We start from the raw sequence: 20,599 nt of genomic DNA on the forward strand, positions 1-20,599 counted from the left end.
ACCACTGCACACAGCTTTTGATACTCTCTTTAAAATAATCAGTCACAACTCTAATAATTGAAATTGCATTTACATCACTCTTTTCTAATGCAGTAATATATTACCATCTAAAATATTTTTTGAAAAAATTTATTAGATGACTACTATTTTATTCACAGATTTTATTCTGTTACCTCTTTAGTATTGATAAATGGTCTTATTTCTCTTCTTTCTTCTTCTTAGATATGTGTGGTCTCTTGTTATCAAATGCATCTATGATAAGTGTGTTGAAAATTATGATTCTAAACCTATCATGAATCCCAACATTTCCAAGAGTATTGAGAGTAGAAAAAGAAGAATATTCATAACTAATGAATCACTTTCAGTGGAAGCATAGTACCAGTGTCCAAGGTGGAATGTAATCAAGATGCTTCAGTGGTAAGGTGGAGTCAGAACACCACCCTAGGGATTTGGGGACCTCTAAAGCACCATGTCCATATCAGAATCTTTTATTCACCTTTTAAATACAGTTATTGCTGCTTGCATAAAAAATAAAACACTATGTATAAGAAAGGTGAATGAGAATTAAATCCTGTGGAGGCACCAAGGTTGATCTTTAATTCTAGTGGATAATTAGTAAAATAAGAAAAACCTTGCAATAGCCTCCATCTTTCCCAACTACGTGGAATAGAACATTTAGATGTACTGAACTGAAGTGACAAAAATGCATTTCATGGAGGTGGTACCAAAGAAATTTTAATGGCAGAATCCTGGAAATGTTAGATAAAAATATACACATTCATATACAGTTATACAGAGAAAAAGATAAATGATAAGCTCATAAATGCAAGAGTAAATTCAGTGTACATGAGTTGTATGTACAAGGTAATGATAACAGCATGAGTTATATGTACAAGGTAATGATAACACCTAAAAGATGAAGAAAGTAGTAATTGAGGTGATACAGAACTCTATAATTGTGGGGAATAATAATAAAAAATTAATAAAAATAGATACTGTTATATCACTTTGGGTATGCCTCTTTCCTCTGCTGTTCATCTGAATTTGGTTCTCTCAGATAAGCTTAGGTTGGTAAAGTGCTTTCTGAATTTTTGTTTTCTTTTGTTTTCAGGATTTTGTCAGCTAAGTCTTGTAATGCCCAGTCCTGAACTCACTTTTGTTGCCTTTTTACAATTTATTCTCATCTGCAGAGGCACAAACCCACTTCACTCACTTTGTTCAATGAACTGACTTTTTTCTATCTTTGCAAACAATGTTTGAAATAGTCAGTCTATAGGAGGGACTTCCATATCATATAATATGGTTCTCAGACCCTGTGGGAATTGAGGGTAGTTCCCTGCTGTTTTACTATCATCTTCCCTGTGAGAATGTTTATCTATCTTTTGTATTCCACCAACTCAGAAGAGAAGTACTTGTGGTCATATGCTAAAGAACACTAGAAACTATAAGATTTGAGAAAATGGAAGTAATAACTTTCTCTTACACTATTATAGGAAGTATGGCTATTTCATCAATTTGATTAAAATTTATATACTCACAGTCATTCACACTGTGAAAGTCTTGTATTTAAATAATCCATAATTGTAAGAAATAATTTCTGGTTATTTCATTCCAATAAGTGACTTAATTTTTTAGCCATATTAAAATCAGAAATTACTGAAAATTAAATCTATGTATTCAAATTTCCACGATAATAATGTGATCAGAATTAAGTAGGAATTAAGAGAACATTGAACAAAGTTGCTATAAAACATGATTAAAACTTCCCTGCCTTTCCCTGTAAGAAACAGGTTGATAAAGCAATGTTAAATTTCTGAATAGTATTTAAGTTTATTTGTGATTCATTTTTCAATACTAGTTTCCAGTGCTGAGGATATAGCTCAGTTGGTAGAGTGCTTGCCTTGCATGCATAAGGCCCTGGGTTCAATCCCCTAGCACACACACACAAGAGAGAGAGAGAGAGAGAGAGAGAGAGAGAGAGAGAGAGAAATACATGTTTGTTTGTGATGTAACTTATTGGTGTTCTTTGCTAAACCATTCTCTTCATGTTAGATACTCACATGTTCTCTTTGCTCTTAGTTACTTCTGATAACTTCTGCCTTGACTATTATTTTCTTATGAACCTAATAAAGATTCATTTTATTATTTGGAACTAAAAAACTGATTTTCACAGAAGGAGGTTTTCTACTGTTATATATATACTCTGATCATTCTAGTTCTATATTTTGGAGATTGGCTGTTTTATTTCCAGCTTTTTAACCTACTCAATTTAAATTTGATCAATTTGTTGGCTAGTTTCCTATCATTTGTTTCATCAAGTGAATGTAGTTTGATCAATTTTATGGTCCCATTCTCTACTTTTCTACCTCATTGAGATTGGTTTCTTCAAAGTTTCCCATCAAAGTCTCTGATTGGTGGTGGGGATAACTAGAAACTAAACTCAGGGCTACTGGAGTACTGAGCCTCATACCCAGACCTATTTTGTATTTGATTCAGTGGCAGGGCCTCACAGATTTGCTTAGTGCCTTGTTGCTGAGGATAGCTTTGAAGTTGAAATCCTCCATCCTCAGTCTCCAGAGCTACTGGGATTCTAGGCTTATGCCTCCTTACCCAGCTAGATCTTGCATGTCTTAATTTGATGTCATTTTAAACTTGCAAATACAACTATGTTGCACTTACAGAAATATATTTCCATTCATTATGCAATTATTATTGTGGTAGCAAAGTTTTTTTTTGGGGGGGTAATGTTTCTCGTATAATTTTTCTGTTGTACTTACTAAATTAAATATATATCATGTTAATGTCATGTTATTGACAGTGTTTTACAACATTTAATATTTTTGTAGCTATGTAGTAACTAAAAATGAATAAGCTCATATTTCTTCAATCTTATATGACCCCAATGTAGCTAGTTTCAGACACACTTTTTACTGTTTCTACTCAAATTTGTCATTTTATGATGAGTAGGCCAATGACAAAATAAACTAAATTTTGTGAAAATGAAACTAACATTCAAAAAATAAATATTTAATTGTATTTATTCAGGTTATCATCACATCTGATAAGCCTATAAAGAAAATAGTAGTGTGACTACTTCATAGGTGATTGTGAGTTGTTTTAGTAATTAATATGTTACCACAATGTGTCCATTAGAAACAGCTCATAATTTACTCAGTGAACATTCTTTAAAATATGATATTTTGAGAGACCTTTAGCATGACAGCAAGAAGATATTCATGAAAGGTTAGCCCAGCAGAACTAGTGAACAGGAAAAAAAATTCCAAGTATTTATAATTGCTGGTCCAGAAAAGTAGCTCAAGAAAATAGACAAGTAAAGGTACAAACAAAAGTATAAAAGGCAATAAAAATACACATTTTTTCTACTTTCTTAATGGATATTGAAAGCAACATATAAAATTGCATATTTAGAATATATGTCCTTAGTTCCTCAAAAACCCTAACCTGAAAAATAAAAATAAAAACAAAAACAAACAAAAAAACCTCTCGCTATGTGGTAAGCATTCTTAGTATTCTTCTTTATATTGTTTGACACATATTTTGAGGTTTCTAAAGGGAAAACATGTAAAAAATAGAGAGTGTCTTCAGACTGAAGTGTTCAACATTTTTTTTCATCACCCACACACATACATTTGGCTTGGTACAAAAATCCTTGTTTAATTCTACTAATTTGCACTTTTTTTCAGAGTGCAACCAAAAGTTCCAGATGTGTATCTTCTAGTCTAGCATGTACTTAGTGCCACATTAGTTATTCACCAATGGAAATCTGTCCTCAAAAAGCACTGATTAATTAATTAATTAATTTCTAATTTTACTGTGGAATTGACTTAAGTAAATGTGTGACTCTTTATTTTATTCTTCTTATTTTTGTTCTTCTTTGTACTGGGGATAAAATCTAGCAGTGCTTTATAATTGAGTAAAATCATCTCTGCCTAAGTTGCCCAATTAGTTTTGTACTTTCATTAGTATCGGGAATTAAACCAGAGGAACTTAACCTCTGAGTTACTTGAAAAACTTTTTTTTTTAGTTAAATCTCTGAGGTTGCCTTTAACCTTGAGAATTACCTGTTTTTTCCTTATGAGCTACTGGTATTACAGAAGTTCACCATCATAACAAGGAATCTTGTACTTATTTGGTTGGCCTCACCATCACAACTTACTAAAATTATAGATGTACACCATCATGCCTGATTCTTGCTGAGTAAATTTGAGGTACTGGGTTCAATTCTAAGCATCACATATACATAAATAAATAAAAATTAAAAGTCCATCCACAACAAGACACATACTTCACATTTGTTTATTATTTTATTACTAAATTAATATTTGTTAATAAAACTGGTTATTAAACCCATAATATTATAATTAGGCTTTATGAAACTGGATAATGAACTAAAAGTAATGTATATGTCCTGGTCTCAGGAGATTACAGTTCATCAGTTATTTACAATATATATCATGTTCCTTTGATTTGCAACTGTTAGTTATCTCCTTCAAATAGAAATTAAAGTAGAGGCTAAAAAACTTGTAGGCCATATTTGTTTCAACTAAGTGCTGATTTTGTAATTAAAAAAAACTATTATATAATTAATTCACTTTTAGTAAATTTCAGATATTAGTCATTTTAAGGGTTTTGGTGATTGACCCCACTGACACTTTACGAATGAGTCACAGCCTGAGAATTTCAATTTTAAGACATGGTCTCTCTATGTTGCATAGGACCTCACTAAGTTGTTGAAGTTGGACTCCAACTTGCAATCCTCCTGAATCAACCTTCAACATTTCTGTGATTACAGTAGTGCTCCACTGCCCCCTAAAATTATTAGATTTTAAGAGAGCACAATTGGAAATAGAATGACCCTGCTTGGTTTGCTTTGTATTCATAATCCTCTGACCTCAGCCTCCAAAATTGCCAGTTTTACCAATGTATGATAAATTGTGTAATTTGCATCTTTGTGAATTACTCATATAACTTATGTGTAAATAACATGTCAGGAAACTTTATGCTCAGGATCTTATTTCTCAGGTTTCATTTTGTCTTTTAGTAAATGCCTTGTGACTCCTTTTTCATAAATCTGACTGTCCCTATGCATAGTTTCTTCTGTCTGAAAACATGGCTATGAGTTATAGATGATTTTTGTTTGTTTTAATGCAGACTTGTTCCTTGCTATGTTAGAGTAAGACCCATGACATATGAAAGAGCATAGGTAATAGAGATTGCTGACACTGAAGTAGAGCAAAAGTAGGAGTGAGGAAGCTGAGGAGCCCAGAGAACTGAGGATTGTGTGAGACGGAGCACACTAATCAGCAGGGAGATCAAGTTTATATTCTACAAAAAATAAATAGGCAATACAAGAAAGCATATATGTGAAGTATTAGAAAATATTAGTTAATCATGTGAAATTTTTATTCACTCATAAAACAGCAACAACAATCAATAGAGTATTAGTAGAATGTTAATTAGAACATAATAAATGTTCACTTTTGCAATAAGAAATATAATACAGTTGAAAATTGGCATTATATATTTTTTTCAAAAAGAGATAAATAGATAAAGCAAGACATGCCTGTAATCCCATGATTGAGGGCTGAGGCAGGAGGATTACAAATTAGAGGCCAGCTTAATACACTTAGGAAAACTCTCTGCCAAAATAAATCAAAAGGACTAGGGATGTAGTTCAGTGGTAAATGACCCCAGGGTGCCATCTGTGTCCAAAAATACAAAACAGAGAGAATGAGAGAAAGAGAGTGAGGGGCTAAGAGAGAGACAAAGAGAGAAAGAAAGGGAGAGAGAGAGAGAGAGAGAGAGAGAGAGAGAGAGAGAGAGAGGGGCAACCAAGATTAAAATTATACATTTTACATGGGTTGTGGCAAAACAGTCAAACACCTGCCATGCTTGTGCAAGATCTTGGGTTTGATCTCCATTGGTGCATGCACACACACACTCACAAAAAATGAATATTAATTCATATAAGAATATTAAAAAAATTGAAAACTTTATAATAGTGGTTGATGTATAGACATAGTTTTCTTATATACTTATTACAAATTATAAAGTATAAATGAAAATTTAAAAAGTCACAGTATATTCACCTAAATGTAAGTGGATCTCACAATGAAAACTCAGTGTTTTTTTAACAATAATAAGTTACATTTTTCTTTCCCTATTTTACAGGCTTTAATTTTGGTTGCTTTATGAATTCCATAAATTATTTATCTTTTTATTCCTAGAAAGCACATGTGAACTTAAAATTAACTTTATAAATATTTTCAGGGTGTAATTCTTTATCATTTAGTATATTCACATGTTTACCATCCCCAGTATTTAGTTTTAGAAACTATTTTAGATGAAAAGAAATTAGTGCTCACTACCAGTTTTTTCCTTTTTTATTTTTCACATAGCTCTAGGCAATGACTTATATGTGTTTTGGATTCATGAATTTACTTGTGCAAAAAAATTAAATATAATATTAATTGTAAATCACATTATAGTTTCTCTCCTTACTTTCAATTAGCTTAAAGTTTCCATGTACACATTCATTGTAACATTTAGTGCTCTCATGAATCCTACTTGCTCAATATGGCTGGGATAATAACTCAGAGGTAGTGTGCTTTCCTAGCCTGTGTGAGGCCCAGAGTTCAATTTCTAGCAACACAAATATAACTTTCCTGAGTAATAGTCTACTGTGAAAATTTACATGTTTCCATTTATCTATTTACCTTGCACTGATTTTACATATTGGTTCTTATGAATAGTTCAGTAATAAATATTCCTATATGAATGACAGTCTCAATACATTTCCAGTTACTTTTGGTATATTTCAGAAATAAATGCTTCTTCATCTAGTAATTCTTTATTTTACCAAGAAACCATCAATGTAATTTTACTTTTGTATCAGAGAGGCATGGAATTTTCAATATTCTGCATATTTACATTTTTTTCTTTTCCATGTTGTTTTATTTTAGGGTATTATTGCAAATATTTATAATTTTTGTTTACATAATATAAAATAGTTGCTTTGGATAGGCAAAAGGAATAAAAGAATGATGTCAAAAATAAACACATAGTTGCTCATTCAAAGGTATAACAAAGACATATTAGAACTGTGGTAGCAGTTCTATGTACTCTGTACTATATACTATACTATGAAGTCATCTAGATTTTAGGAATTATCATTGACTTAACAGCTTAAAAATTTTGGGGTCTCTGGCATGTATAACATTTTTAATGGTTTATTCCCTTATTGTTGGGTAATTATGAAGGGTGCATTTTGGCACTGGAGTATGAGAGCCTAAAAAGGTAATTATTTGGGCTCTGGGCTCAATCAGCCTCTCAATAAGGAGGAATGACTACCCTCTAGCCAAGGCTAAAAACTTGGAAAGGATAGTTCTTTGAAAACAAAAAAGAAAACTTGATAATTATGTCTTCATTTTCATGTTGAGGTTACTTTTTGTACAGAAGTTTGTTCAAGTCCAATTTCTTATTTCTTATTTTTACTTTGGAAGCATAATGAAGACTCCACAGCTTAATCTGATTTATAAATATGTGATTGTTTTCTTCTTAATTTTTTATAGTTTTAATTACTATATTTTAGTGTAAAACACATTTTATGTTAAATATTGTACATAATCTCATGTAAAATCCAATAACATTACTTAAAACATAAGCATGCATTTATATCAATCTATGTTAAAGAAGAGACTACTTATTCTCCAGTTAATTTTTCTGACACAATTGCCAAAATTAAATTGACCAGAGGTATGGAGTTCACTTATAGATTTCTAGTTTTCTTCCATTGTTGTGTTATTCAATCTTATTTGTATATATACTACCTGAATATTCAAATAATTATAATGATTAAGGTAATAGGATATGTCAATGTCAGTAAGATATAATATGTAATGACAGAACATTTTTACTTAATTTTATGAGACATTAACAAGATCAACTAGTGAAAAAAATTGAAGCACAACATTTTTAGAAAAAAAAAAAAAACACTTTTTTTTTTTTACCTTGGATTGAACCGGAGGCACTTCACCACTAATCCACATCCCCATACCTTTCATATTTATTTAGAGACAGAACCCCTCAAAGTTGCTTAGAGCCTCACTAAGTTGCTGATGCTAACTTTGAATTTATTATTTTTCTACCTCTACCTCTTGAGCCACTGGGATTTTAGATACGTGCCACCATGTTTTGTTAGATTTTGTGTTTTATAAAGATGAAATATTGTTAACTTGCATTATTTAAAATCATTCTTACTTATTAACAGAAGTGTTAATAATCAGAATTATCAAAGCAGAGAATCAAGGTGCTGCTTGTGAGGATGATAGGTAACCCTCTGAAGTTCACCAGCCATCAGCTAACTTTTTCTACCAGAAAAACCCAGATAAGCCCAGCTTGAATTAATAAAGCAGCCCAATCAAAATCTAATAAGCTTTAGAGTGACTCATTCACCATTTATAATTGGAAACCAAGATTCTATCACATACTTGGAGAAAATTCTGTGGAAAACAGCAGTTGCCTTATTGGTACTGTTTTCCTTTTTCCCTAAGTTAAGTCTGGACCATTATTGAGGTGCTATTAGCTTATGCAGACATGTATACATCAGATTGATGCAAAAACTGTCACAATACCTCATACAAACTGAGGAAACAATATCACAGCCTAGGTAGGCATTAGGTCAAAGGCTAAGTTACAAAATAAGATGTTTGTCTTTAATATATTTAAGTTTTAGAGTCAAGGCTGTGAAAAGATATACCAAAATGAGACATCCAACTCTTGGAACTCTGTTATGCTATCTGACATCTGAAATGGGAATGAGTCTGTGTCCAGCATCAAATAGAAAAAAAAAATCATTATCTTTTATGCCTTGTCTTTTGGTCTTCCTTCTCTTTCTGAGGGAAGTGCCTCTACTGCTGTTTGGTTTTGTGGAAAAGCATTTATTAGAAAGTGTATTCTCATATCTCTTGTATGGAATGCAGGGGTCCAGGCCCTTTGACTCCCCAAGGACAGGGAAGCCATATTCTCAAAATGGAATGTGATGATTATGAATTAAGTTGTGCTAGAGCATTAAAATTGAGGGAGTTGTGAGTATGGAGTTCTAAATACATATATATTCTTTATCAGTAATTTTATATTTGTCTCATAATAAGAATACTCTAGATATATTCAGTTTTGTGATTAAAATAAATTTCAACTATGTCTTTTTTTATTTTGTAGACTAAAATAGTTAAATCTACACCTATGCCTAACATATTATTTGTAGTTGGAGATTAGGGGAGTGCTTCCCAGTTGAGAGCTCTAACTGTCTTTTTAGAAATTAGATCAAGAGACTTTAATAAAAAATTATTGCCCTTTATATAGTTTTCTGTAATTAACTATATGTATGCATTTAATTCATACATTGATATTATCCTATATAAAAGGCTTAATGTAAATATCCTATTGCCAGGCTAGACTCCATAACTTTTGGATAAACTTGCCTTTTAAAAAAGCTGCTGTCTGTACTCAATTATAATCACCTTTAAAAAATGAAGTAAATGCACACAAGAACATGCCTATCTTAACTCATTCTGGCCTCATTCATTCCTGGAGGTGATGCCATCTACTGTTATTAGATAGTAGGCTTAGTGGATTCAGACTAGGAGAGAAGCAGTTTCCAATCAGGTGCTCTTGGATGATAATTGATTAATCCAAATTATGATAAGTACAAAAGCTATGACTTACACTACCTGATTGAGTTTTAATTTCTGGAGCTTGTCATTCTTTCAGATTCATTTTTAGGCTTTCTTCACAGTGCTCAGGAGACTGAAGTTCTGCTTCCACCTAGATAATAAAAAAATCTATTTGGAAAATGCAAGTCACCCTGAAAGCCAGGCAATAGTTACTGTGCAGGGTATTGAGATCGTATGTGTACACTGGAAAGGCAGAAGCACTCTGAAATATTGTGTGGAGATTATCTGGAGAGTAGTTGGATGCCCTGAACCTGAAATAAATCTCCTGAGACATCCTTCACTTAACTCTCTTTTTTTTTCTTTGACTATTGGCAATACTGCTACATGATAATGGGCATGCAGTTATTTCTTTTACTTACTCATTTTAACTCCTTGAATTTATATCCAGAATTAATTTAACCATGTTATATGTTATTTCTGTTTTAAATAGTTCAAGGAGTTTACATCATTTTCACAAGTGACTTTTTTAAACTTACATTTTCACCAACAGAGTGCAAGGGTTTTCTTTTTTTCTATATCCATAGCTTCGTGACTCTTTGTTTGGTATTAGATTATTGACAAAACTATTCTCTTTTTTTGGGGGGTAGGCACTTGGGATTTAACTCAGACGCACATCCCCAGCCCTATTTTGTATTTTATTTAGAGACAGCATCTAACTGAGTTGCTTAGTGCCTCACTTTTTCTGAGTCTGGGCATTGAACTCAAGGCCCTCCTGCCTCAACTTTCCAAGCTGCCAGGGTTACAGGCATATGCAACTGTGACTGGTGATGAAAGCTACTCTAACACCTGTGTTCAGTATACAATTGTCCACTATTTGACTTGTTTATCAAATATGTCAGGGAAGATTGTGGAGTCCAGTTTGTCAAGTATCCACAGAGAGAGTGTGTGGAAACTTTTTCTGGGAATTAACAAATATATGTGCTTTATAACCCCTTATCTGAACTACTGCTTGGGATTTTAGAAGCCCATTTAGATGCTTGCAAATCAATAGTAAACAAATATTTTGTTATCTAGGGGAGATTTGCCTATGATCAGTAAGCTTCATTCCCAGAACTTGAGCTTATGGAATGGCTTTTTATTTTGGGTCCTCTGCCTGAGTCTCTTACTTTTCTTTCTCTAGAGTGTTTTCTTATATGTGAGGTAACTGGTTTCTTCTATTGAATGGAAGATGTTGAGATATTACATCAGTCAATAAAGAAAAATTTTCCTGCTGGGAAAAATTGGCTGTCATGGAATTTTTAGAGGGGCAAGCTGAAAACTGGAGCTCTTTGTGTGCTGAACACCCATAAATGCATAAACCAAGTTATTTGTGATTTAACTTCTCTGTCCCAATCCCAGGGTCTTAAGCCCATGGAAGCCCTTGGAAGAACATAGATAACTATTATTTTTTTCTGTATTCTTAGTGGTATTAATGTGAGGATCCTTCTTCAGCACAAGCAAAATTAAGATCTAAAGCACAGAAAACAGTTTAGAGGTAGGGTGTTATATATATGGTCCCAATCTTCCTCTTCTTGGGGTTTCACTAGCTGGTGGTAATTCTGTTCCAATTACGTAGCACATTGCCTAAGGCTGGACTGAGATTCCAGCCTACTCTAGCTTTTTAGGAACATCAAAGGGTAGACATTTTCCAAGTTGTACAGTTTATATAAATGTTTCAGCTCATTTTTTTACTTTGCCTAAGAGGAACTTGAAATATAATATTTCCATTTAATGTATTCATTAATGGAAAGTGAGTCAGGAGCTACTACTTATTTATATTCCCAACATTGCCCTCATTTAATGTATGCCTTTTATCATTGGGCTATTATTGTAATCGTGTGTTTTGCAGATTGTACACAAACTACACCAGTGAATTCTGCCCCCAAGTCGATCTTTCTCCAGGTTGGCCATGTCAACCATTCACATGTGATGTTGTTCTTGAGGTGTTTAGATTTATGTTGACCTTTCAATTCCTATTAAGTATACATAAAGTTTTACATACATATACATTCACCTATGGATTTTGTTTTTTATTATTGTAAAATAAGTTGTTCTTTAAATTCAGAATTTTCAGGTTGCTGGTTTCAAATATAACATATAACATTCCAGATGAATTTTAGAATTTTTTCTCTGGTCACTTCTCTCATTAAAAGTAAAATATGCTAATATTTTAATGAAGTGATATTGTAGATTTAGGGGAAATTTTACATCTTGGTAATGATGAGTTTTATCATGTACACAATGATGTGTATAATAAAGTCTTTTATGTTCTTTTGTATATTTTTATTTTCTCAAACTCTACATATTTTTATACATGCATGAATGCAAAGTAACACATGTATGTGACATCTACATAAAATTATGTGATGACTCACATATTTGTCAAACTGGATGTATTATGATGAAAATGGGTTTTGAGAATCATTTTCTCACTGTATTCCCTTTGCCTTTCTAACACTATTCTTGTTATATCTTTCTCAATGTACATTGCCTTTTCTCCATGTCCTGGATTTCAGCTGTTTGTACCAATATGGCCATATCCTTATATGTTATCATGGTTCAGATATGTAGTAATTTTAATAAGCATATGCTTCTGCTGGGGAATAGACATCTATTTTCAACAAAACTTTCCTAAAAGAAATAACAATTTTTACTCTCTCTTTATTTCCTTAGAATTTACTTGCTCCATGTTTTTACTTCTACTATTTAATTTTTGTGCCACAGATATGATTTTAATTGCCATTTTCAAATTTCTAAAGCTATTGAGCTATTTTTTATTTATTGAACAGTATGTTTCCTTTGAAAAGGTGGCTATTGATCTCTTCCCTTCCTTTTATTGGCACCAAGCATTGAATTCAGAGGCACTTAACCCCTGAACAACATCCTAGATTTTTAAAAATATTTTCTTTTGATACATGGTCTCACTTGACTGCTTAGGCCCTTACTAAACTTCTGAGACTGGATTTGGACTCACAATTCTCTTTGCTGAGTATCCTGAGCTGCTGGGAGTATAAAAATCTGCCACCAATCATAGCTCTTACTTTCTCTATTTTGGAGTCTCTGTGTTTGATATTCTTTCTATTTTTATTTACTATTTTGCTGCCCAGTTTTAAAATCAGGGATTCTTAACTACTGTGCAACATCCCCTAATATTTTTATTTTATTTTTTAAGTTTTAGACAGGGTCTCTAATTTGCTTATGGGCTTGGATGTGTTGCTAAGGCTTGGGATCCTCTTGTCCTAGCTTCTGTTACTCCTTTTTTATATGTGAGGCATACATTTTGTCATATGTGAGGCAATTAGTTTTTTCCCCAATTTGTTACTTCAGTTTGTACCCTTTAATGGTATCATATTATAAATATGATTTGTATTTAAGTATTTTCCTGTTTTGTTATAAAGTGATCATTTAGGGGCTGGGGATGTGGCTCAAGCCATAGCGTGCTCACCTGGCATCCGCGGGGTGCTTGGTTTGATCCTCAGCACCACATAAAAAAAATAAAATAAAGATGTTTTTTCCTCCGAAAACTGAAAAATAAATATTAAAAAATTCTCTCTCTCTCTCTCTCTCTCTCTCTCTCTCAAAAAAAAAAAAAAGGTATCATTTAACTTTGAAAATAAACAACCATATTTCTCTCTCTTAATGGTATTATTTAATATTCTTCATGATTAAAAAAGGTGTGTCATACTACTCAAACACATTCACAGCCATTTCTAAAGTTTATTTTGAGTAAGCATCTCACTAAGATGCTTAAGCTTATCCTAATTTTGCAATATTTCTTTTCCTTCCAAGTAGCAGGTATTACAATCACCAACCATTATGTACACTGTATAAATTTCTTTCTTGTAAAAACTATGGCATATCTTATATTTTTTCTTTTATATTAAGGTATATTTTACCAGTGTATGATTTATTAACTAATACCAGGAAATGATACAATGGCATTTTTATTATGCAGATACTGCATTGTTTAAGCAGATTTTTTTGGAAAGTTTATCTTTTTTTTTTTTCCTTTATGATAGTCCTGTTTCTGTGTTATATCATTGTCTAAATGGCCAGAGTCTTCTGAAGTATTCTGTCTTTAGTTCCACAGGGCTAATAACTCACCTCATCATGATATCTATATTGATTGCTATAATGTTAAATCCAATAGTCATATGTATCACAATGTTTTCATTAATGATGGACTTTATGTACTCTAATGGCTAAATTATAACCTTGGTGTGTAGTGGTATATACCATGTAGAATTAAGTAAGTACCCTGCATCATTAGTAAACTAACAGAATCACCTTATGGTGCATTTTCTATAATGTATCCACATAATTAAATGAGGCATCATTATACATAACATACATTTTACAAGTATATAATATATAAATATAAAAATTTTACTTATAAAATTTACCAGAGCTCTTTTAATTTTAGTTGTGTTCTCAATGAAACATTTTGAATTACTGATACTTTCTATGCTATATTCACTGTTAATATGTTCAAGTATTACTCCTTTGTTAGTATTTTCCCTATACACTCTACCTATAAAAATTGCCTTTCTCAAAATATTGAGACTGATATTTAGTGAATGAATTATTTTATTTTGAATTAATCATTTAATAGTATAATTTCAGGTACCCTAATTTTTTTGTCTCCCTTATGCTCTTCCTCACCAACTTTTATGAAATTAATTTGATTATATTTAACAATGCAAATACTTGATCGGCATCACAGTCTACCACCGATCAATGAATTATTACAAGTGGAACATACTATGTGACTACTATTTCTATTAAGAAATAGAACATTATTGATGCTACGTAGAAGAGCTTTGTGTCCTCTTGCTTTCACTATACACTCCAGTCACCCTCGTGGTAACTTCAACTTTTTTGTTTCAACTAGTTATTTTAAAGTATTATTCTTTAAACAAACAAACAACCAAAAAACAATTGGGACCATTTACTTATTTTGTTAATTGTACAAGAATTGAGTAAAATATGTATATCACTGTGTAGGAAACAAAATCTTACACCAATTATGCCTGAAGGTTTTTGGTGGAGCAAATAGGAGGGTGATCCAGGAGTCAAAAAAAGAGGGGTAGCTCAAAATATCAGGGATGGAGCATGAAGAGTTCAGTTATGAGAGGTTACCTGAGTATAAGGATTGTGGGATGGTTTGAAGAAGAAGAAGAAAAAAGATTAGGTATGAGTTACTGGAGACAATCTGAGGGAGCTCAGACGGAACAGTTTCAGAAGTAGAGGACCAGCAGATTTAAATTGGATGAGCAGTGCCTGGAGAGGGATAAATTCGAAGTCTTTAAAGAAAATGAGAGTGACATTTCTGGTAAAGCTCTAAGAGCAGGAAGCCAGGTGTGTGGCATACTTGTTTGATTACAGCATTCTGGTTTTTAGGAATGTCCAAATATGAGGCCACTGGGGTAAGTATCCTGCTGCCACAATATTTCCTGTCTTCTTCCCCATGGGATCAACCTCTTTTCTCATCTAATACACAGTTAGCAGTTTCTTCATCCTCCTTAGATCCATTCTTTTAGTCCTTCACCTTTCTTCTATTTGTTCCAATTTGCTATTTCTTTCATTGTGTCCACATTCAGATCCTTGATTCTCAAGGATGTCACATACCTTATGCTTTACTCTGACATTGTTGTGGGACTGGGCATGGGCTCATGGGAATCTTGGTAACCAGGGCTCTGACTTAGACAGTGAAAGATGGCTGCAGAAGCAGTGTGTTTTCATGATGAAAACAGCAGTGGCAGTAACCTGTTGGAAAATTCGCAATATTTTGGTGTCCAAGAGTAGAACTGTTGACTCATTGAGGTATACCTATGTAGGCAGTACCAAATCAATTTTCCACAAGGCTTGTAATTTCCGTTATTTTTTTTTGCCTTTCTATTTCATGTTCTCCTTCCTGATTGATATGCAATAGTGAATTTGCTTTTTGTAAACTTGTCTCTATAGTCATGATTTATACTCCTTTTTGTAAATTTACATAATGGTTTAATATTTCCTCTTTAATTAAGTGAATTTAGAAATATTTTGACTGTAACATACTCTTTTGGTATGCCTTCTTTTCCTCACAAATATAAACCACTTTCATTCTGTCATATCAACTTTTTGCTACATATGTACTTTGCAAGTATTTTCTCTCACTTTATATTTTATCTTGGATACCTGAGTGTTCCTTATCTACAATATTAAAATTTGGCCTTCACATACATAAATCCATGAAAATAAACAGGAAAGGGTCTTAAAAATTGAGTAATATAGGTCACTGATATAGTTTCTCTTTTCCCAGTATTCAAATAAGTACCATGCACATTCATTTTAAGAGGATTACCAAGGACAGGCAGAAAGTATAAATAGAGTATTAGTTGGAATAATCCAAAGCTCCATGTAATTGAGTGGGTTTAAAGGTTTCAAGAAAAAATAAGTAAATATTCCACTCTGTACACAGTTATGTCCTCTGCTCTGCATCTGGAGACAGTGTATGATGTCACATTTTAATCTGTCATAGTCAGTTTTGTGCATAATTAACCTGTCTTGCTACTTTCTCCTGGATCAGTGTCCCCTCTCTTCCTTCATCCACTGTGTATGAAATTTTATTTTTTGTGATTCTGTCAAATACTCTGTGCAAGAATAAAAATAAGCTCAATGGAGGATCTAACATCTATGTTGCTATAGTTCTGATTCTATGAGGCTTGAATGTTGTAACTTGTTATGACAGCACCATTCTCTCTCTCTCTCTCCCTCTCTCTCTCTCTCTCTCTCTCTCTCTCTCTCTCTCTCTCTCTCTCTGTGTGTGTGTGTGTGTGTGTTTGTGTAGTCTCTCTTTATTCTTTTGAAGGCTGTATCACTACTAGGAGAACGGAAACATTTGTAACCACAGAAAAAATACAATAACCATTAAAAGCTGGAATGATTTTCTTCCAGAGTTTCTGAAGGAGTGTGTCTTTGCTAAAATTTGTTATTAATCCTCTGTCTTGATAATACAAACATCCATAACTATAAAAAATGAGTTTTTTTATTATTTTAAGCTGTTATATTTGTGATTATTTCTTTTAGTAGCAATAGGAATCTAGGGACTTTTTTTGCAAGTTTAATTGACAATGTAACCAAACTGAATTCTCCAAAAGTGGTAGGTATCAAATATAAATACTGGTTGTCCAGGTTGTTTATATATATTTGCAAGTTTAATTGAAAGCTGCCTAGCATATTTTCAGAAACAGAATGAGCTTGGTAAGGCAAATTCTTCAGCATTTCATTTATTTATTTATTTATTTATTTATCTATTTATTTGTTTATTTAATATCTTACCTGCTGCTTACTGCAGATGTGACTCTATCTTTTATGTAACTTCTCATTCTTTATAAAATATTTTCTTCTAAAATACTTTTTAATATATTTTATTTTTGCAGTTTTCAAAAATGTAGGGCTGATTCTGAAAAACTTCCTGAATATACGTTTTTATTTTTAAAACTTGGAGGATTTTTTTATTGCTTCTGTCATCTACTTAATTGAGAACAGAAAATTTACTGGTTCATGTTTCTTTCACTTTTTTACTGAGTGGATATATTTGTGTCTCTTTGGTGGTCTTGTTTTTTTCTTTTTGTTTTGTTTTGTTTTGTTTTGTTTTGTTTCTGAATTGTAGATTTTTGAGATTCAAACCAATGTTTTTAATATGGTAAAAGTAAGGTATATACCAAGTAACTTACTTGTGTCTCTTGCTATTTAATTTTGTTTTTTCCCCAAATGAGTTATAACAGAGCTAAAAAAGTAGATATTTTCAAGGTCACCATAAAGGAAGTGTGTAAAGATAGAAAAAAAAATTAGACAAAATGGAAAAGTCAACAAAATATATGCACTTGGGCTTCTGACTAATGTGGTGAATTTCTGGCTGAATGTTATCTAATGTGCTGTCATTGTGTACATAAAAATTGGAGAGTGAAGTCTTAAATTCAGAATGGTCACATAGAACTGTTTTTCATCTCTAATGTGTCTTAGAGTATTTACCAGGGGTATTAAAGGATCTCTATACTCCTTATTGTGTAGTGTTCAGTGACTTTGAAACCGTTTATGAATTCACATTCCTGAAAACTTTAAAAAGCTGAGAAAAAGTGTCTTTTAAAACATAAATAAATCAGTATAAAAGAATACTATATTCTGTTGTTTAAATGGGATCTCAACCTATAAATAGTGATATTAAAAATCTATACTTAGAAATATGTGCACGTAGCAAAGAAAATTTACCAAAAACTACATACCTATTAATATTGCAGCCAAAATGTAACTAACAACATTTTATAATTTCTCAGTATTATCTATTAAATTCTGTATGTGCTTTATTATTGTCAAAGTTTTACCACACTGCCTAAATTTTGTAATATATTAGAAATCTTCTCCTTTTTTGGTACCATTAATTGAACCTAGGTACACTTAAGCATTGAGAGAAATCCTGTGCTCCCATGCCCTTTTTATATTTTTATTAGAGACAGTGTTTTGCTGAATGACTTAGAGCCTTGCTAAGTGCAGAGGCAATATTTGACCTTGTGATCATCCTGCTTCATCCTCCCAAGTCACTGGAATTATAGGTGTATACCACCATGTCTAACATATATTAGCAACCTTAAGATTGACACTTGTTTCTCTTTGTTTTATAATAACCTATGGTTATTTTGTACAAAAATTATGCAATGTATTTTGGGATGTATAATGTGTACATAAACATTTATAGTACTTGCACAAAGGGTACAAGAAAATAAACAGTCTGTGGTAAGGCTTTTATTTTGTATTTAGTAAACTCATATAATATTGGCTCTAATTAAATTGAGATAAGATGGAAATTATAATTTTCTTAGCAACCAGTAAAAATAAAATATAGTGTCATTGAAATACTAGGAAAAAATAAGCTGAGTGGAATAATTATTTGTTTAAAATTATTGATGGCCCCATTCATCCTAATGGTCCAAAATAAGAAATAACTCAAATGTTTTTGAATGTTGAAATGAACAATTTGTAGTGCATCCATAAAATACAAAATCAGTCATCAGTATAAAGGAACACTTTACTGAAGCACACGTGCTTATTGACTCTTACAGTAGCTGTATTTAAAATTATATTGCATTATGCCAGGCAAAATAAAATTATAGTTTTTATAATACATTACAGTAACATCATTCTGGGGAAAACAAAGTTACATGTAAAAAAAATGTTTTTTTTTTTTGGGGGGGGCAATGATGTAAATACTCTGTGCTTAAAAGTAGTGAAGGATTTAACATTCTAATTTGTTAAAACTGTATAATGTATTTCTATGACATTCAAGATATGTACATATGACATCACCAAAAAATAAATATACAAAGAGGATGGCTGGCCTATGTTGTGAAATGGGTAGAAGCATAGAAAAAATAAAAATGGCATAAAATATGCAGGTATTAAATTTGGGTAACTGGTAAAATATTTTCTTTTTTTAAGATACATTTTACATTTATGTAATAAAACATTCCCATGCTAGTTATTAAGAACCTTTTTGCTCTTTGGGATAGTAGATGAAAAAAGTGACTTAGACTGTCCTGAGCAAGGCTGATACAAAATGTGTTTATTTTTGAATAACTTCTGAATCTTTACATAAATGCTTTATGTGGTTTTATATGTGCATCATACTTTAATGGAAATTTTGAAAGTTATGTTTGTGAAATAATTATGGTTCTCAGAATACTAGTAACAATTTATGATTTGGTATAAATCTCAAATTGGTTTTCTTTCTATTTTAATATTTTATCATTCTCAAGCATTTACCCATGTTCTAACACTTGGACATAACTTTATTTATTTATTTAATTCAGCAACCATTTGGTAAACATTATTTTTTTATTCATTTTTTCCCCTCAGTACAGAGGATGGAAGTAAGTATCACCAAATACACACACACACACACACACACACACACACACACACACACACCAGTGGGGAGATATATATATTCATTCACTGGTAAAATATTCACTTTGTGAATATATATTTTTTTTCTTTTAAATGACACCATGCTATGTTACCTAATGTCGGGTGTGAAGATCAAGTTCATAATCTCAGCATTTTAATAGGCTGATGTGAGAGAATTAATATATTGAGAATAAAAAATATAAAGGGGAGGTGAATGATGCTCAGTGTGTAGGCACTGCTGAGTTTAATCCTTGATATTAAAATAAAAAAAAAAATCTTTGAAATTTTGTTTATTTGTCTTTCATAAGCATAGACCGCAAGTTTAGGTCCCCATTAAGAAAGTTTAGAGTGTGATGTCTTTTCAGTATCTGCCATGTCTTTGAGTGGCTATGGGGTAAAAATTACATGAAGCTGACCCAAGGTGTCCACAGGTTCCATGTTTGTTGAATTACCTAGAGAATGCTAACCTGTGTGTAATCCTCTCTTCCTACAGAGCAGCTTGTGGTCAGGGAATGGAACACCTTGTTGGACTAGCTGGATACTCTAGATACTCTAGAGATTACAGGAATATCCTTTATAATTTTCATCTAAATAATTCAGATATTGGAATATTAATAATATTTTCCCGAAATGTTAGGTTCAGCTCCCGAGAAACACATTACTGCTCAGATCTATTGATTCTGTAACTGAAAAGAAAGGGAAATATGATTTTTGTCCTCCTTTTTCTTACTGATGTAGGGAAGATTGAGTATAAGGGGCCAGAATTTGAAATGAGAATAATCCGTAGCAAGGATTTAGGAAAAAAACAAACAAAAAAAAAAAAAAAAAAAAAAAAACTAGTGTGTTTGTGCAGATGTCTTCAAGGAAAAACTCAGTATATGCTAATTGGAAGTCATAATGTAATGTCTCAAGTTTGGGGT

General features: G+C 32.1%; 1 long non-coding RNA gene across 1 annotated transcript in view; it reads left to right on the plus strand.

Moving 5' to 3' along the window:
- Positions 1-341: 341 nt before the first annotated feature.
- Positions 342-20,599, plus strand: part of LOC308640631 — a 31,930-nt gene continuing 11,672 nt past the window's right edge. The window contains exon 1 of the long non-coding RNA XR_014020319.1: positions 342-417. This is a non-coding gene — a long non-coding RNA (uncharacterized lncRNA). The remainder of the gene's footprint in view (positions 418-20,599) is intronic.

The sequence above is a fragment of the Spermophilus citellus genome, assembly GCF_964194105.1.
Source record: "Spermophilus citellus genome assembly, contig: SCAFFOLD_262, whole genome shotgun sequence".
In the NCBI taxonomy this organism is placed as follows: domain Eukaryota; kingdom Metazoa; phylum Chordata; class Mammalia; order Rodentia; family Sciuridae; genus Spermophilus; species Spermophilus citellus.